Below are 19,682 nucleotides of genomic sequence, written 5' to 3'. Positions count from 1 at the left end.
CCCCTACAGTTAGTGTCTCTTTTTAATAGCAGTTAACCTGAAATGCAAAATGGGCACAGAGGTAGGACTTGAATACACAGACACTATTCATAGCATGCTAATGAACCCAAAAACTGGATTTAGGAAACATATATTCCAATATAAAAACAAATTAATATTGTTTGTTTAGTGGTGAAGCATCAGTTATTAGCCAGTCACCAAAAGTCATTTAGAACTGGATGACATAAATAGTTTACATGCATTCTTCCTTTTCACTTTGTTGTAATTTGCATTAGCACATTTTGGTATCATTTTACACAGAAACACAGAATCACAGAATGGCCTGGGTTGGAAAGGACCTCAAGGATCATGAATCTCCACAGGTAGGGCCACCAACCTCCCCATTTAATACTAGGCCAGGCTGCCCATTTGGCCTTGAACACCTCTAAGGATGGGGCATCTGCAACCTCTCTGGGCAGCCTTTTCCAGCACTTCACCACTCTCATACTAAAGAACATTACCTAAAAGCATGGCCGTAACAGCTCTATATGTGAAAACATCATTCTTTCCTTTTCCCAAAGACATCTCTCTAGTAGGCAATAGGGTTCCAAGATGGCAGAATAAAAGTAGGTTGAATGGAGCGTTTCTCCACCTCCTTTTTTTCAAACCAAGGCCCGTGCTATGCCACAGTCTAGGAGGAGGCATCAACAGTGCCATTATGATGGCTTTGAAAACTAATCTGATGCCATAGACATTTTAGAGGAAATATGAGTTCCTTCTGCTAAGCATAGCAAATTTATGTAATAATTCTCACCATGAACTAAAGACAAAATGCATCGGAAATTTAATTTGGTACTTCTCAGTATTCCCTGCTGGCAAAAATCTTGTTCAAAAGCAACATAACTGCAATTGACATGAATAACTGGAGTAGAATCCACAGCACAAGGACTTTATTTTTAAGTACAGAGCTTTAATATCACGCTAGAAGCCAAATGAGAAAATGTAATTGTTTTATTTAACTAAAGTTTATATGAAAACTGCAAGATAACTGGCATTCAGATGCCTGAAGTAGCTGTTGTTAGCACCAGTTTAGGTTGCTTCAGAAAACAGCAGGTCAAAGAAATGACCAGGGAACTCAAACAGAGCCTGGACACATACTGATCCTGTGTGAGCTTTACTGTGTAGTTTTTCTTTCTTTTGCTATTTTTTTTTCCATGTAGAGAATTTCATATTTTTAAAAATAAATAAATAAATAAAAGAATAAATAAATGAGTAAGTAAAATATGCAATAAATAAATAAATAAGTAGTCTGCCTTTTAATTTGCCTTACCACACAAACTTTTCTTTCATAACTAAACATACTCACAATATTGTTAAGACTTCAACTTTCTCCTTTCAGGCACTACCCCTCAGAGAAACCTCACCATCAGCAGCACTGCATCTCACCTCTCATCCCATTTCCACTACAATTTCTCACTTCCTCTCCTCCAAATAACTAAATCCGTAGTTGGAGTATTATCAGCTCATGTGGACACACATAGGGAAGGACAAATAGTCCTTGATGAAGTAAGGCTGCATAGGAGCTTTGTAGCACAGGATGTCACTACATGCCAGAGGCACGTGCTAGGGTGGCAAAGAGCTTCCTCCTACATCACTGCTGCTAGCAGCGGGAAATGGTAATGCACAACTTCATGAGCTGCCAGAAACAGCAAGAGTTGTAAATGTCTGTCCATAGGGAAGATGCCTTATATCAAGTTGACAGAGACTTAAGTTCAAATTTCATCTGTATTATTTTCCACAAAACTGGGAGGAAAAATACCTAGTTTGTGGAGTCCAAAAAACTCCAAAGCCTTATAAACAAAACCCTATGAAGCCCCAATGTAGCATATTTGTCAAAGACTCCAGGTTCCTCTGCAATTGAAATCCTTGCCAAGTTGTCTAAGGAAACACTGAACCCACAGATATGTGTATCCCTCTGGCAGAGAGAGACAAGCTGTTTCCTAAAGTGCCTTCGCTATTAATTATAAGCAAGTGGAAAACTGTGTTGAACAGAATCATGCCTCGTTTCACACCTCACAAACACACTGAATCTGATGTAATATGTGAGACTACAGCAAATTACATCATTGTATTATACATGATAGATTAGCAAGGGCACATACACTCATGACATTATCATATATATATATATTGTATATATATATATGAAAGTATCTCCTATAACCTATATATAGTACCTATTAAATATTAAGTATTTTTTCAGAAGGAAAGAAAATCCCACTTGTCAATAATTATTCAAGATGAATCCTCCATTTTTCTTGCGAGTATTTCACTTGGTCATTGAAAGGATGAGGAGAAAAAACTGTCAATCTGGACTTGTTTTTGAAAACAACATGTTCCACTAAAAATAGCTTCTTCTTCATAAGGTGTCAAGCTTTTCCTTTTCCATTAGATTGTGTTAATATTTCCAGTTCAACCTTCAATTTAAATGTTACTAGCAAGTGGACTCATTTTCGATGTTTTGATTATTATAATGAAACTTCCATTTATATCAGTGGAAATTACAGATTAGGTGCCATGAAGGGAAAGTACTTCTAGAAATCTATATGACAGGCCTTAAACAGAACAAAAAGCAGAACATAAGCAAATGGTACTGATATATACAAGCAATAAGAAGAGGAAAAAATTACAAGAGAAAGTAAGAAATTAGACATTTGGTGTGGAAAGAGCTGCAGAACAGGGAGAGTAAAGGTAGAGAGAGTTCTAAACAGTTTAAATGATGAGTTGGAACAAGATCAGAAAAAGAGAGTAAATAAGAAATGACACCACTAAAGCCATGAAAAGAGCACCAAAACAGTAACAGAAAAGAGAGAAATGGTTAATGAGAATTAAACACTGAAACAGAAAATGTTAGGAAAACATGAGATGTGTAATGAGGTGAGAACTGAAGCCCAGCTGAGATGCCCTGTAGCAAATGGCTTCTCCCAACAACATTGAGGCACAGGAATTACTTCAGTCTTACAGTTGATTTCTCAATCAACCTCTGCTTGGAAGAAAAAAAAAATAAAGGAAAAATCAGAAAAAGGGTGGAGGCGGCTCAAAATATCTATGCTGAGCACCTGTGAGAGCTAAACAGAAATCACACTATATCTACAGTTTAAAAAGACCTGAGTTGAGCATCAGCCTCCATTCCAAATCCCTCACTGCCTCCTGATCTAATTTTACAGTAACAACCGTTCTTTCCTTTCCTGCTCCAATAGGAACAAGCCGTCTTTTCAACAAGACCATCCAGAACAAAATAGGCAATTTCAGATGAAGTTCCGCCAGTGAGCAGCAATGCTTATTTTTCTTAACCCTAACAAAGTTAACATATGCAGCATATTCTAGGATCACATATGCCTTTTGCAGGTGGCTTTCTTCCTGTTAATAACTATTACTCAAAATCCCTTCCCTTCATCTGTTCTTCCCAAAGCGACTGGCAAGGTCCCAGCTTTTACAAACAAGTCTTTTATTCTTAGAATATACGAGTGTAATTTCCAAATTTTGTCACATGATTTAACCCATCCATATCTTCCAGCTTTTCCAGTGAAGTATGCCAAACATCATCTATGTTGAGAACGCGGTTAATCTAAAACACTGCATGTACTGCAACGCTTTACGTCTTGCCATTTCTTACGACAGAGCATGGCCTCTATAGTGAGTTTGCACGGCTTAAGACTGAGCCCTGTTCTGTCTGAGTTTTCTTAGACCTGTCTACATATTTGTCACATTTAGTTTTGCTGCAGCAGCAATTTTTCTAATTGACCATCTGGCTATGGCTAATTTGATTTACTTTTGTTTATCTTTGTGTGGAGCCACCCAGGTTTTATGATTTATCTATTATAATCACTCACTATAGAAAAATACAAAACTAGTGTCTTGGGAAAGGTTTTGAGAATAGGAGATAGAATATAGTGTTAAGTACATGCATGGGAGACACCAGCCTGAAGGCACAGCAACAACAAAAAACAGCAGTGGTCAGATAATGAAATGCAGACATAGAGCTAGATGAAAGCAGAGGTTAGAAGGATAACAAAGAAATAGTTTATAATATATGCAAAAAGGACTGTGTATATGGTAAATCCATAAGTAACCAGGAACTGTAGACCATTGAAGAAACAAAAAGGTACAAAAGCAGTCAGCAAGCATTAAAATTGACTCCTAGTTGATCCTAACGTGTGGAAAAAGAAACTATCAGCATGGACATGGACATCATGTACTCCAGACGCTGACAAACCACTATGGCATCCCCATTATCAACATTATAACAAAACCATTGACCTTAGAGCTCAGAGGAGGTGTAGGTGAATCAGCATAACATCAGTAAAAACAAGATAATCCTTTTTTTTCTGATTGAATTAATAATTTTTCATCAAGTCCTACAATAAATACTTTAATAAATCACAGTTTGATTAGTCCCAGATTAGTCATATCTAGAAAATCAGATAAGTGAGCTAGAAGGGAAACAGTCTCCCTTCTGTAAACACATGCTGTGGTTAATGAAACTTAATATTTACCTCCATTTCTTAAATTAATTTCATATTCAAATGTGTTCTATTTTGCAGTCCCCTGAGGGTAGTTACCTGAATCTATTTCCTTTCCCTTTCCTAAATGTAAATATTACATTTGCTCTGCTCCAATTGTTCAACAGCAAGAAATATTTGGTGCATGTTTTAACAAACCTTCTTAATGAACTCAGAATGTCAAGTGTCATTTTTGCAGTAATCTGAGATGCAAATACAGTTTCACTATTAAAAAGAAGTTGAAAGCACTCATTTCTTAGGAGTTTGACATCTCTAGCAGCAGCAGAGACTTCTGCTTCCCCAGGTCTCTTTCTCATTCATCACACAGCACATGCCCCTACATCCTAGTGATCTTCCATATAGAATATTGAGGTAAACACACACCTTTCGAAACAGACCTTTATGAACTGTAAACCCCAGTGATCTCCTTCCCCTCACACACTCCTGCACATATTTCCTTCATTGTCTTTATTTGCAACACTATAAAAAAAATCTAAATTTTCTTATATTTTCATTTATATTTAAGTCAGCTTGATTTTTGTTGATTCTCACTGGACTGCAACTTCTCGATTTCCAAAACCGTACTTTCTTGAGCAAGAAAAATGTAATTTAAAATTCCATTTATGCTCCAGATAGCACTTATGGGGCTGATTAACATATGGGTTTGGAATTACTCTCTCATTGCATTTTTCTCCTTCATTTTTCATTAAAAAATTTTCTTTGGGTCAACACAACTCACATTTCTTAAAAATGACTTTTAAAATTGAAAATCTTAATCATACTTGTAAAGTTTATGACCCTATTTTATATAAACTAAATGATCTTGTTAACACTTGACACTAATGGTTATTTTTCAGGATGATCTTTAAGGTCATATAGTTTCAATAGCTCTATGGTAACCAGTGAAGAAATCCACAAATGCTTAGCCCCTATTATTATTAACACCATTTGCCCTCTACATTTAGAAAGAAAACCTTTCTATAATGAGAATTATAGTTATCTTCTATAATGAAAATATTTAATGCTATTTTATTTTTCTCATGCATAACACTAAACTAAACTAAAAAAAAACTAGCTAAATCCACATCCATCTTTGTGCTGACATAAAATTGTAGACATTTTTCCACTCCTCCAAAGTAGGTCTGAATCATGAACTTCAACCCTATGCATAACAGCCTACCAGCCTTTAATAAAATACCTAGTGATATTTGCACATACTATAGTTCCTTAGATTTTCTCTTATTAATTGTGCAGGCTACTTGAATCCAGTATTTCTCATTGTTCTCATTCCAACGTCTTTACACATCTACTGTGACTACTGCAGTTATCAATAGAACTATTTGCTTGTTGTGGCTATCCTGTCACTGTATTGCACTTTCTTTAACTGATGTAATATCTTTGTTAACTTTATGTTTCCTTTCTGAATAGGAAACATAAGTGGACATGGAAAGTGGACATGGAAATTGGACAAATTTCTCTGTATTCTTCCACAAGGGTAAAAATTCATAGGCCTTCCTTGTGGCAGAAGACTTGAGCCAACTTGCTGCTCTTCTTCATTTGGTTGCACCTTCATGGATCTAAGAAATGTTGTGTAGAGTTCAAGCAGATATATATTTTATATTTAAATAAAAGCCAACTTTGGAGAAGAAAGAAGTACTTGTAATTAGATCAACTGAATGGTCTATCAAATTGCACTATCTCTGCTGTTTGCAAGCCTTCTCATTTCTAACCATGGTTGTGTTTTAGAATGATCTTATTAAAGAAAACCTGTTAGAATAATCATGATATTTTGGGACCAGTACCAGAAATACCAAATAGAAGTGGCCAGTAGTCTCAGTATGTGCACTAACAGAGTTTCAGCTAACAGGCACTTCTCAGCTTTTCTTCTTCCTCTCCTCTTCATTGCCAAGATGAAGAGAAGGGCCACCCCAGATTGGAGGTGCCTCCAGCACTGCTCTACCCTCTGTGAGGAAGGGGGAAGCTGCTAAACAGCAGAAGGTAGGAAAGATCAATTGTTTCAAAGGAGAGCCAGTACTGGAAGCAGCTATGAAGTAGCAACTTGTTCAAGCAGTATAGTAGTGAACAAAAAAAATAATAGGAATCAGACAGGGAGAAGTAGAAAAATTTACAAAAACAAAAATTATATTTGGTCAACTTTTTTTTTTTTTTTTTTTTTTTAAATTAACATTTACCCACAGCTACAGGACAGGGTAGCCATAATAACAAGCCACAATCAGAGAGTTTTGCTAAAAATGAAAAAATAATCATAGCATGACCCTGACGATAAGACTAAATCAAACATTTCACTTCAAAAATTGAAGTGTGCACTATGGGGACTAAATGTTTCAATATGTAATCAACTTTATGTTCTCTTTCCAGCATAGACATCATTACAGGACACACACGCTCACACACACACTCAAAAAAAAAAAAAAAAAAAAAAAAAAAGGAGCATTAAATACAGTGGGGGATATGTCAACGCTATAAAAATGAGCAGGGAACTAAAAGCAGCGTGATGGAAGAAAACAATTAAAATGTAAACAAAGAAAAAGTTGAAAACAATGATAAATTAGCATGCCCCATCTAGCTTTGTTCAATTAAATGAGCAAAAGTAATTAGTTAACTTGTGGATAACAGTCCCCCTAGCCGTTGATATTTGCATAGATGATTGCATGCTTGTCTCTTGCATCAGGCTAGGACAAACACACTCTGTGGATATTTCATATTTCTATTTCCCTGAACATAAATTAATAGTTCAAACTGATAATGGATATCCCTGGGAATTCTGTGCTTTAGTGCAGACCATAATTTAGAACAATTCAAGACTCAGGAAAAGAATTTGGCAAAATAATACAGGCTGAACTTTTTTTCCAGTGAAAATGTTTTGTCAGAATTGAGATGTTTCATGGGAGAACATCAATTTCAATGAGATAGGACAACAGGTTTTGGAAAGTGTTTTTACAATTTATAATATATTTATTTTTGTTCTTATGAACTTATTAATAAACTATATTCCCTACCATAAAAATATAATGTTATACAAGTTCAATCAAAGATCCTACTGGTACTAATAGACAGAATCTCCAAATGCTTCTGTAACACAACATTAGACCTAGAAATCTGAACCTGCACCTGAGCTTATGGTTATCCAGCCCTTTCAGCCAGAGAGCATCAAGAGCAATGCCATTCCTGCATTGCAAGTTTTAAACAAAATATCACCAGCCCAGGACACTGTAACCCATATCTGATCAAGAAGATGGATTCAATTGCCATAAAAGAGAAGAAAAAAATTTTCAGTATCATAAGATGATCTTAAGAAATTACCAATGTAAGTGTGCAAAAACCATGCTGTCCTGTCAAAGTAAATACTACATTTATTAACTGTAAAAGGGCAGTGGGTATTTATATGTCCCAAACTAGTGAATAGAGTTCATTTGTCTAGAACTGGCCTCCCCTCTTAGAAGCTGCAATGAAAGACTAAATGAACTTCACTGTAGGTAGCAATTTTCTCCTTCTTTCCTTGACCTTTTTATACTCTCATCCACAATGTATGTATTTACCTCTTCTGGTTTGCTCATAGTGCGTCTGAATGAGTCCGGGCTCTCAAGTGATAACTAACACTGACTTCTGCAACTGTCTTATCATCTTTCCTCTCCCACAGCTCTAGCTGAGTGGTTTAAAAAAACAAAACACCACTGAAATTTCAGTTCATAAGACTACATTCCTGGATTCTAACGGAAAGGCCTCTTTTAAGTCACTTCTGTTACTGTGATTCTTTTTTTATTCTATCACAGTACTCACAATTTCTTTGTCATTCTCTATGAAATCACACCAAATTTCTCTACGTTTTCATTTTTTCCAAGACTAGATATGAGATTGAACTATCCTGGATTTGATGAGACAACAACACACAGGGAAGACCAGAGAAGACCCACATACATTCTCTAAAACTACTTTTTGGCTCAGTAGAGGAAGGCCAAGCTTCTGAATCAACTCCCCTGTGCATCATCTTTATCCAATCGTTTCTCCTGAAGAAACCATGTGTTGTAGTCACAAGTTGACCCAGTCTCATCTATCAGTAAATCCTGTACTCTCATTCAACTCCTGATTCATGGTTTCTCCAGTGTGCAACAAATGTAGAAACTCGATAATAGCAGAAGGACAAAATGTCTATCTGGAAAAAAGCAAGTTCTTATTACAGTTATTCTTCCTGCCTGCCTTTTCACCCATCAGCTAGTTTCTTTGCTTCAGCCAGTGCTCTTCTGATTTCCTCAGACTGTTAAGACACCGAAGGTATTTCTCACAGTTTTGCAGTACCTCTCACAAAAGTGCCTAGATTGCCACTGCTCCAGGATCAGAAAAGAGGGGAAAAAATGTAATACAGAATCTTTTGCTATAAGACAATTAACACCTACTTGGACATCTAATGTGTTTTTACCTACCAAAGATATATTTGAGTATCTTCTGAAAATATTAGAGAAAGGGATAGCATATTTCCATCCATTTGACAAACATATGACAGAGAGGAGTCTTTCACTGTCTCTGTCTGGACAAGTTTTCTTCACTATTCTAAATCTACTTATTGAAGCAGAATAAACTTAGGAGGCTTGATTTTCTTAACAGCAGTATTTGTAACAGTACCCCGTGGATATCATAGGCAGAAAAAAACAGGAGTGAACAATGAATGTAACTATTTTGTAATTAGGTCCAAAGACAATTACTTCTGTTATGAGAGAAGAAAAATGGGGTGCAGATACATACTAATGTTATCATAGTCCCAGTGGTCACACCATTATTTATGAATATATCACAATTTGAGAACTATAATATGAATTTCTTAAGAAATAGCTGCACCATACAAGCCAGACTGATGTTTCCACTGTATCCTCATTTTCTTTTTCTCCTTCTACCCCAATGAGAGTATTTTCAGCTTGATGGCAATAAGCAAATTACAGCATCTATTACTGCCCTCACTTCTCTGTCTATGAAATAAGGATAATAACACTTTCTTCTTTCGAATAATACCAATAATCCTATAATGAAAACAATTATGTAAAGGAGGAATTATTTTATTACCAGCATCAGCTGCAGTTTGCTCTTGTCTTCTGGATTTTGTCTCTCTGCAGTTCCAGCAGGGTGACCAGGCTGCCCCATACAGAGGAGAATGGCAGCAGTACTGAACAGCTCCACTGCCTCAATGTGTTGTTGCAGGAAAGCTGTAAGATACCCTTTATCTTTGACAGTTATGATTCTCCAAACGTACTTATATATTGTCAAATACTTGAGTGCATTTGAGTTTTGCTTTGCCTGAGATGACTGTTAGGTTGAGGGCTTTTTTTCCTCTCTTTCCAGTCAGATTCAGGGGAATAGTCTTTATTGCTTACATATATAGCTATATAGAGATACATATGTTAAAATATATTATGGATATACCATTACATGCAGATGGTAGAAGACAGACTTATAGTGTACCTTCCATGAGAAATGAAACTTTAGAGCAACCTCTTAGTCTTTTAGACTGTTGGGGACTTTTGTACACTCCTTAAAATCTTCCATTTTGGAAGTCAATGCATAACTGTATACTCCCACCAAAATAACTGGCTGCAGAATTAATCAGCTTTTTTCAGTCACATAACAGCTGTTGTGTGACTACTATTCAGGGACCACTGTGCCTGCCAGCTATCTTCCACCTATGCAAAAATTCAAAGCACTTGTGTTTTTTCTCAGTATCTGTTTTCATCTGGCTGGTGTGAGAGTGATGGAGGTGAGATGAAAGGATTTTCATGACTGATAGATTTTCTCTGTCATTAATCAGTTGCAAAGCATTGGTAAAAAATCCATAAGGAAAACCCATTTGATTAAAAATATTATCATCAGACACCCTTCTGTATGGTGACATTCACCACTTCTACCTGCTCTTTTGATTATCCTTTCAAGTCTCGTTTTTTCTAATCCCAGGTAATGCATTCCCTTCCCTTCACTCCTTGATCCCTAAATATCCATTCTGAAGAGAATCTCCTCATAAGCCACTAACATTACAGCTGCTTCAGGTCACAAAGCTCTCTTAAGTCCACTGAAAAACTCACATTTTAAACAGGAATAATAATAATCATCATCATCATCATCAGTTTTCTGAACTTGAAAACATCATTCAACCACTGGAAGGTGCAAGTCCTTAAGACAAGCCACATTGTTCTAAAACCAGCTTTCTTCAGAGTCGTCTTTCCAAACCACAATGGCTACTTATTATTTATTATTTTAAATAAAGTCCATGTTCTATGAAGACATGTGGAGATAATTGTACTTGTGACATACTGTATTATCACAGCATCGCAGAACAAGCACAGTAGATGCCAGGAAAACAAGTAGAATGAAGTTGGCATTTTTAAACTTGGAAAGGAGTCTACAGCCCTGGAGGAGGCTGAAGTACTGCTGGAAAGCTGATTTGGTTCAAATAGAGTTCTTATTATCATATAAATAAGACAATGTTTTTTAAAAAGTTATATCTATGCCACACACTTAAATGCAAATAAGTGGGAGAAAAAAAAATATGCGGGTTGAGAACAGCACAGATTTGCTGTTGACCTTCTGGTCGGTTGTTTTCAGACAAAATCCTTTCCCTCTTCTCTCCAAATTAGGCTCAAATTGGCTTTGGATTTATATCACAGCATCCATCGAAAATCTATTTGAGAACCACCCCCTTGGGGCCTTGAAAAATCATTTAGTTACACAAACTGAGTGATAATCCACTGTCAGAAGTGAAAAGAAAAAAAAATCATTTGAGGTTATGCCTTCTGTTGAGCTTTACGTTGATTTCAAAGAAAAATAAATAAATAAACCTTGGAAGATTTAGCTTTAGATTCTGTCTGTGACTGATAGCAGAAGTTTTGAATACTGTTTCCTACTCCTCAAAAGATTCCTAAAACAGCTCAACTATTTCTGAGGTGAGTATCTCAGTCTCCCACTCTACTTGCGGACACTCTACTTGCCTCACAATACAGAAGTTTCTAATGGCCTCAAAGGCATTTTCCTAGAAGGAAGGATTGTTATGCCCTAGTGACTAAGTATTTTATACTACATGATCAGATTTTACATTAGATGTGGAGAGACTACTTCCACTGTAGGATGGTATTTGCTGCATTCAGATAAGACATATTTTGGCTGGGGAAAAAGTTTCCAGTTGAGTAGAGGGGATAAGAATCATAGCTCCCTTTCTAAATGTATTGTCCAAAAGTCTTCTATATAATAACAGGGTACAGTAAGGAGCACCTTCACTACACTTTCCTTTCTTGTGTGAGTAGCAGTTAGTCAATATTTTTTTTACTAAACCTGTACTGAAACATAGTTGCAGCTCATAACTGTATTTCTCAGAAAATAGAACATTGGTTGAGTGTGATTTGAAAGACTTCATTGAGAATGTGTCTCAGAGCTGCAAGACAGTCCTCTTTTATCATGTGTGAAAGAAATTGCTCATGAAGACAGGAACAGAGTTCCAAATTTTTTATTTCCCTGCATGCTGCTCTGAGGGGTAGAGATTCAAGTGAGAGTGGAGTCCTGCGTTAAAACCTGCATTCCAGAGCATGATTCTAAATTTTAAACACAAGTCATCACTTTAAAGATCATTACTGATCAGTGGAGCTCTAGCTATCACACTGTTTACATCGTTTTGGATGTACACTTTTTCCCTTCCTCATGCAAACTGCTACTTCTTCTCCTCCCATTCTTTTGCACTGGTATTACGTGCAGAAATTCAGTACTTTATTTCTCCATATGAAGAACTTGGCCAGGAAAGACTGCATGCTCTTGGCAGAAGTTTATCTTGGGATTATGCCAATAAGCAATCATTTTCTGGTTGCCACAAGCATTCCATTATTTCAGTTTGGCCATTCAGTCCACTCCAGTTCAGCTCTGTTAGTGTTTCCTTAATAAACCCCCATTATCAGGGGTTTAGGCCTCAGTCATTTGAATTCTTTCTCAGCTGGGACTTGGGATCCAGAGACCAAGTCCAAATGTCCTAGAAAAAAAATTAAAACACTTTGCTACAGAGCAGAGACAATGGAATTTCGCTTCCTGCAAGTTATATTTGCACTCCTGAAGACTTAAGAAAAGCTGTATTGTGAGGCTTGTTTTATAAACAAGTGTAAGGCTTTGGAAAGTGAATGTGGCAGCAGCCTTTTGCCACTATGCACCTCCACATATTTACAGTAGAGATGGATGAAAAAGTGAAATCTGCTTTTATCACTTAGAATTTGGGGAAGAAAGTACAGAAAGCTCAGGCCGGTCAGCGGGAGCTCACACGCCAGTGCTCTGGGTGTAAAGCCAGCACCTGGGACAGCTCCCACCCCGGGGTGGGCAGCAGATCCGCCTCCCCCCAGAGCAGCGCTAAGTAGCACCAGGAGCACCAACCACACGCAAAGACAGCGAGGTGAATGACTCCAGGCTTGGGATTTTAAGCAACCAAAGTTAACTGCACTGCTGCATGGATCAATTAGGGAAAAGTTTGTCCGGGAATTAATTCTGAATCCCAAACTGTTGGCTCTGTCGCTGAAAAAGCTACATCTTTAATGTGCCCTGCTGCCATAAACCCCTTAATATTTATTTTTTTCTTGATTTCTTATACTTTATAATTGAAGTATAAAAATTGTTAATTGTGTCAATGCGCTGGTCCTAGGAGGAATTTATGCTGCATAGACAGAGCTGTGCTGTGCGGGGCAGGAATAGGATCTTAAAATGGTTTGAACTGGAAGAGACAGTAAAGATTGTTTCATTCCAAACCCCTTGCCATGAGGTTTTGGACTAGACCAGGTTGCCAAAGGCCCTATCCAAGCTGGCCTAGAATGCCCCCAGGAATGGGGCATGCACAACTTCTCCTATTTCCAGCGTCTCATCACCCTCTGAGTAAAGAATTCCCTCATTATAGCTAAGATAAATCTGTCCTCTTTTAGTTTGTAACTGTTCACTTTTGTCCTATCACTACGCTCTCTGGTAAATAGTCTCTCATATAGACACAGTTCCAATAAAATCTATTAACAGGTTGGCAACAGTTGTCCTCAGTTTTCTAGTTGACAAAACAGCGTAGAGGAATCAAAATAGCTCTATTCAGCCTCAGATCCACTTGGCCTGTAACATTTCTGCTATGCCAATATAAAAAGCACTTTTACACCAAAGACTGGAACCATATAAATGAGATCAGTTGCATTCCTTTCATTAGCTACAGGATACAGATCTGAAAATGCAATACCATCATTAAATAGTAGCATGTATACCTCAGAAACAGCAGGGATTGCATCTGGCTGCTCAATTCCTTTTGTCTAACTTGAATTCTACTATAGTTACAGTGAACTCTGGAACTCAACGTTTAAAAGCAAAAAAAAAAAAAAAAATAAATAAAATAAAATAAAATAAAAAGGGTATCATAAATTGATGGAATTTGCAAAGTTTTACATTGTATTTTGCTTGCTTTCCAATATAACATCAATGAATACCATGCCATCCTTAGTGTCCAGAAACAAACATCAGTGTAACAAATTCTCACCCACTCCTCTCCTTTGCTCTTTGCAGTTATAACCAGATAAAACCTCAGAAAATGAGGAATCTGCCCTGCATTCTAGTAAGCATGGCTGATCTGCTTAAGCAAACTGACTTGTAAGGTATGGGAGTCACTGATGATTTGTTTTGAAAGTACAGTCAGGAGAAAGACCAAAAAAAGTGTGATAAAAATGTATATATATTTCAGACTTCTAAAATGAAATCTTTTGCTACTGCTAGTCACTTCGCAAGATGTTAATGAGTATTGTCCAGCCTGGGAGAACAAAGCACACAAGGTTTCCCAAAAAAGGTGCTTCTACTCCAGCGTTTCTTTAAGAGTTTTTTTGTTTGTTTGTTTGCTTTGTCTCTTCCTGTAAATCCAGCTGGAACTTTTTATGCTTATTGATTTATTCAGGAATCAGGAGAACAGTCTAGTAAAAAGCAGTGGCTCAGGTATTGCATTACTACTATGAACTGCTGAGGTTGTAACAAGGGGAAGCTGTTGTGCATGTGCAAAACCAGTTTCATGAACTCCTGTCTGGGCCCAAGGAGCCCAATCAGAACAAAGAGCTCCTGAAGGGTCAGACTCTGGGTTCATCAGATACATGAGAAATATACACAAATCAGAGTGGAGACACAAAGAGCACAGTTTCCTCAAGCAGGATCAGAGTCACAGTCTAAAAACTGTCTAAAGGTAAAACAGAGCACCAAACCTTAAAAGATCTCTGTTGAGTTTGAAATGCTTCACGAGGGTTTGGAGAGATTAATATATTTGAAACTCTAAATTACTCTTCCCATAGGCATTTTGTTTCAATTTTTTTTGCAGATGTTTAATAGACAGAAAAGTATCATGATGTGCACGATCTTTACGGTTTCTGTAAATGGGAGTTATTTTAATGAGCCTCCCAAGAGTGTGGTGACTTAACTATTGAGTTATGTCATTTCTCTTCTTGTTTTGTGAATATGCAAGAAATAACAACTGGGGAGGAGAAGGCAGGCATAATAAATCTGCAGTAACTGAAGAAGTTAATAGCCATATATGAAGTTGTGAAGAAGTGAGAGGTGAACAAAAAAGAAAAGAAAAAACAGGGGAAGTTAGCTGTTCATAGTTTTTGTTCAAAGTTACGATAAGTTATCATTGTTTCTTTTTTCTGTGCAGCTCAAACAACTAACGCAATTCATACAGCCTTGTATTAGCAATACAACTACTACCAATGGGAGAGGTTTTCCCATCGTTACTTCAGAACTTGATTAAATTAAAAAAAAAAAAAAAAAAAAAAAAAAAGACTCAACCACAAGGCTAGTATAATCTATCTTAAATTAAATGCATGATTTCTCACTAGAGAAAATAATTCGAAGGTCCTCAAGGTAGACTCATTTGCAATATGCGTATAGGTGCAATACAGCATTGCCCTCTACTGGATTTTAAGCTGCCTACTTGTGCCTCTGGTTGAGATATAAAGGATGATTTTTCAAACAAGTTCTGTACTAATTGTCATGGGATACTAACCTGCCACAGGACATGGAGTGAAGTAGTTGATACTTAATCACTTTTCTCATAGGTCAAACACTGCTTCAGACACTGGTGTTGACTCAGCCAGTCCTTGACTGGTCCAGCAACAATCACAGACTGTTACACATTCCCCAGAGTCCAAATACTGACCAGGACAATTAGATTCATGAAATCTAAACGGGCAAAGACTAAATTTAAAGTGAACTTTGGTTAAAGCTGGGGCAAAGTTTTGATACCTACAAGACTGATTCACATTTGCACAAACATCTTTATACATTCAATTGAGTTCTCTCAAAAACACAACATTCCTGCTAGACAAAAGTCCACTGTCACCAACTCCTTTTTCTGGTATCTCTTGATGAAAAGTCAAGTGTATTTGTAATCTCTTCATACTTATGAATACAGACCTCTATGTGGTCTGATATGTGATGAGCATGACAAGTAAAAGGAAAAGCAAACTGGACACAACATTATCATGTAAGGCAAAGCTTTTTGGCTGTTCATGCGTTCAGCATCTATCATTTACTGACTCTTTCCTGGCTTGTTGACATTTGGTGTAACTACTCAAATTCACATCCATATATGCAGGTATACCTATAGCTGCATACAACTCTAAACACAGCTGCCTGTAATGGGTTACTTATAACCATGCGATTTAGATAAAGACAACAAATCCCATTCTGAACTCTTTCATCTATTATTCTTGCTGATCTTGTAAAAGACTCAGCAGGGTGTTTTGCATCCTGTGGCTTGAGGCTGTGCATAATGGGACCAAATCCAGAGAATCAGGACATCTGCTAATTCAGACAAATATATGGGAAATAGAGCTAGCAAAGGGGGAAAAAAAAAAAAAAAAAAAAAAAAAAAAAAAAAAAAGAGGAGGGAAGAAAAAAGAAACAGAAAGCTCTTTTCTATTTATATCAATTTCCAATCCACGTTCTACCCTTGCTCTTCTTAGATTGTCCTTTAATGGGTTCCTTTCAACATCACTTTTCCCACCATTGCTTCCGTATTCCTCACTTCCAGCCTCATTTTAACATTTCATCCATTTTCTCTTTTTTACCAAAAACTCATGCTGTAATTTTTCTCTTCCTAACAACAAGCAGCTGTTTACATGCCAAGTTTTCTCAAGTTTCCAGATATGTCATGCATTTCTTCCACATTTGTTTCCGTAGGAGTACTCACTTTTCTCTATGGGTGGTGTTATTAATAATAATAACACACAACAGTAACAGTGAAAACAATAACAAATAATGATAACAAGAACAACAATAAGCAATTAAATTTGCAAATATATTTTCTTGCTTTGTTTCTTGAGGAGAATCTCTGTATTCTAAAAAGCCCTCTCTAGCCTGCCTCTCTCTACAAGGTACTCTGTAGTTCTCTGTGGGAGGCATCATCCTAAAAATAAATGCCATGATTTGTTTTCTCTCATATTACAGCTAATTATTAATCTCAGCCAAATGCAATGAGGGCAAGGGGCAGAGGGGATGGAAACTGACCCTATGCTGCTTGATCTCTTATTGGAACTTAGCAACAATAGTCAAGAAGACTTTATAATCTTGCAGGTGCTGCTTGCAAACTGTGAAAACCGGGATACTGAAGTGTAATAAAAGGTCTGCGTTACTATAGCTGAAAGCACTCAGACATGAAAATGTCAAGAATATTGTATAGATAGAAGGCTGACAGACACAAGATACTTAGTAAAAAAAAAAAAAGTGGTAAAAGGGTTTACGTAATCCAGAAGCCAATTCTTCGATATAGTTTACCTCTATGTCAAAGTAGCTTTACAAACCACCATTAAAATAGACATTGACATCATCAGTTCAATTGTTCAGACTTGTGCTGCACTTAGTTACACATACTTGTGTAATCAAAAGGATAAAAGGATCCATTAATATTTTTCACTCACCTTGAATAAGTGACTGAACAACATACAAAGCAACAAAATGGATGTTGTTGTAGAGACGGCAAAAAACTAGTCATGCAGTAGCTCCAAAACAATCCCAAAACAATCAATCATTCGTGCTATTAGCAGACACTAAAGCCAGTGATGCAAATGATCTCTGAGTCTTACCATTAAGGGAACAGGTCACAATACAAATGGTTTAGCAGAGCAATCATTGTTGCCAGGGAACATACAAAATTCTCCAGGAGTAACACAAAAGTGCATTCCCTGCTCTAAGTTGTAACACCCAACCATTCAAATGGAACAAAAAAGAAAAAAGAAAAAGAAAAAAAAAAACCTGCAATTTTAAATGTAAATTGAAAAGACAGTTTTTCTTGCAGCTATATTATTATTGAACTTCAGGCACGCTATACAACATAATTGATAATAATAATAATAATAATAAAAATAATAATAATTACTGCATATTTTCTACAATGCTACCTGTTTGGTTTTTCAAATTGGAAAATGCTTAGTGATGACAATGCCTCAGATTTAAATTTGGACTGGGAAATATCTCCATGTGACTACCGTCACATAAAACAGTGACAATATACCCCTGATAATTCTCAATAGTAATGCCAGAAAGTCAAGGCTAGATGGGTACCAAACTGCTGATTCCACTTTTCCTTCTCGGGTGTGGGTGTCCCAAAGGTCTTGGCACATTCCAATGCAGTTTGCAATGAGCCCCTGGAGGCCAGGATAGGAGTGGGAGGACTCTGGCAACATTCAGCCTCCTTTCAAGTTAAATGCAGCAAACAGTGAAGGGGAGGAAGTAAAAAAAGATCTCCTTATAGCCATACTGTATTATTGGATTTGGAAATTATTGCCAACAAGAAGAAAAGAGAAAGCCTTACATGGATTTCAAAGAATATGTATCTGAAATAGGCTTTCCTGAGTCTTTCCTTAAGTCCCTATCTGAGAAAATTCCTATGAGGATCAAATTCAAGTTTAATCTGCAATACGGTGTGAATGAAGCAGTACAAACAGAAGCTCAAACAGAAAATGCTTCTGACTGATTTATATTCATTCAGATCTCTTGGCATCATGACTCAAAGAAATTTGCAAAGTGAAACAGCAAAGTTGATGAAAGCGTAAAGAATAATTTTCCATTGCATAAACTTTATGAAAATTATGGTTTTTATAAATCAAGAAAAAAAAGAGCTGAAAGATGCGTTACTAACAAAGCCTGAAATACAAGATGTACACATCTCCTTCCTAGCTCTACTGCAAAACTTGGAAGAAAAAGAACACGCACATACAATAAATAAATAAATAAATAAATAAATAAGCAACCAAACAAAAAGAAAACAACACCACACATGCACAATCAATGGACGCATATTTTGAACCTTTCTCTCATATGCAGCTACAGGTGTGTGTGTTCACTTCTGTAAAACTGCATGCTTTAGAATGTACTATACTAACACTAAGTGAACTTGCTGCATTTAATGAACAAGGGTTGAGATCCCATGATTTTTTTTTTTTTTTTTTTTTTTTGTAACATGCTGTACTGATAGGGTTAACCAGGCATGTGCTTGGATATAAAGCTATGTGGACTTTAAGCTATGTGAGATACCTAAATTCACAGTGCATGGATCTTTTGTACCTCTACACAGTGCCCAGATGATAACGTCTCAGATTGCAGTGCAATTTAAATATAGCTAAGTATAAATATAGCTCAGCTTTATCTTGAATATTGGAAAATGACTGGCATCATAGTTTATTATAAGCTGATTCATCTTGTTACATTTTTGTATTACTGTAACCACACAATCTTCAGCATGCAAGCTTCCATTGAGCCTAGACTTTTATGGATTAAGGCATATGTTCCTAACTCTCCCAGTACATCAATCTTAGCAACTACTGATTCCACTCCTAAACATTAGCTCAACAGGGCTGAATCCACCTTCTGTACAGTCTGCAATAGATTTATACTGAAATCTGTTGGCTCTTTTTTGTTTCTACTTTTTGTCAAGAAAAATAAAGAAGTGTAGCTTTGAGATAAGATTGCCTCCCTCTCCAATAAAGAATGGCTGGCAGGCATGCATGCAGGAAGGCAGAATTAAATTCAGACTTGCTTAAAGTTCCAGACCACTTCAATTAACTGCCTTCTTCGCCACCCCCTGCTTAGGCTGCTGTACCATGCTTG

General features: G+C 36.8%; 1 protein-coding gene across 3 annotated transcripts in view; it reads right to left on the bottom strand.

The window, feature by feature from the left end:
* PTN (pleiotrophin) overlaps positions 1–19,682 on the bottom strand; it is a 70,315-nt gene that overhangs the window by 23,358 nt on the left and 27,275 nt on the right. The gene's annotated exons all lie outside the window — the stretch shown is intronic.

The sequence above is a fragment of the Centrocercus urophasianus genome, unplaced genomic scaffold, assembly GCF_019232065.1.
Source record: "Centrocercus urophasianus isolate 14NV4802_14NV808 unplaced genomic scaffold, USGS_Curo_1.0 seq_73, whole genome shotgun sequence".
Classification (NCBI taxonomy): domain Eukaryota; kingdom Metazoa; phylum Chordata; class Aves; order Galliformes; family Phasianidae; genus Centrocercus; species Centrocercus urophasianus.
This window is presented reverse-complemented; position numbering and strand designations above follow the sequence as displayed.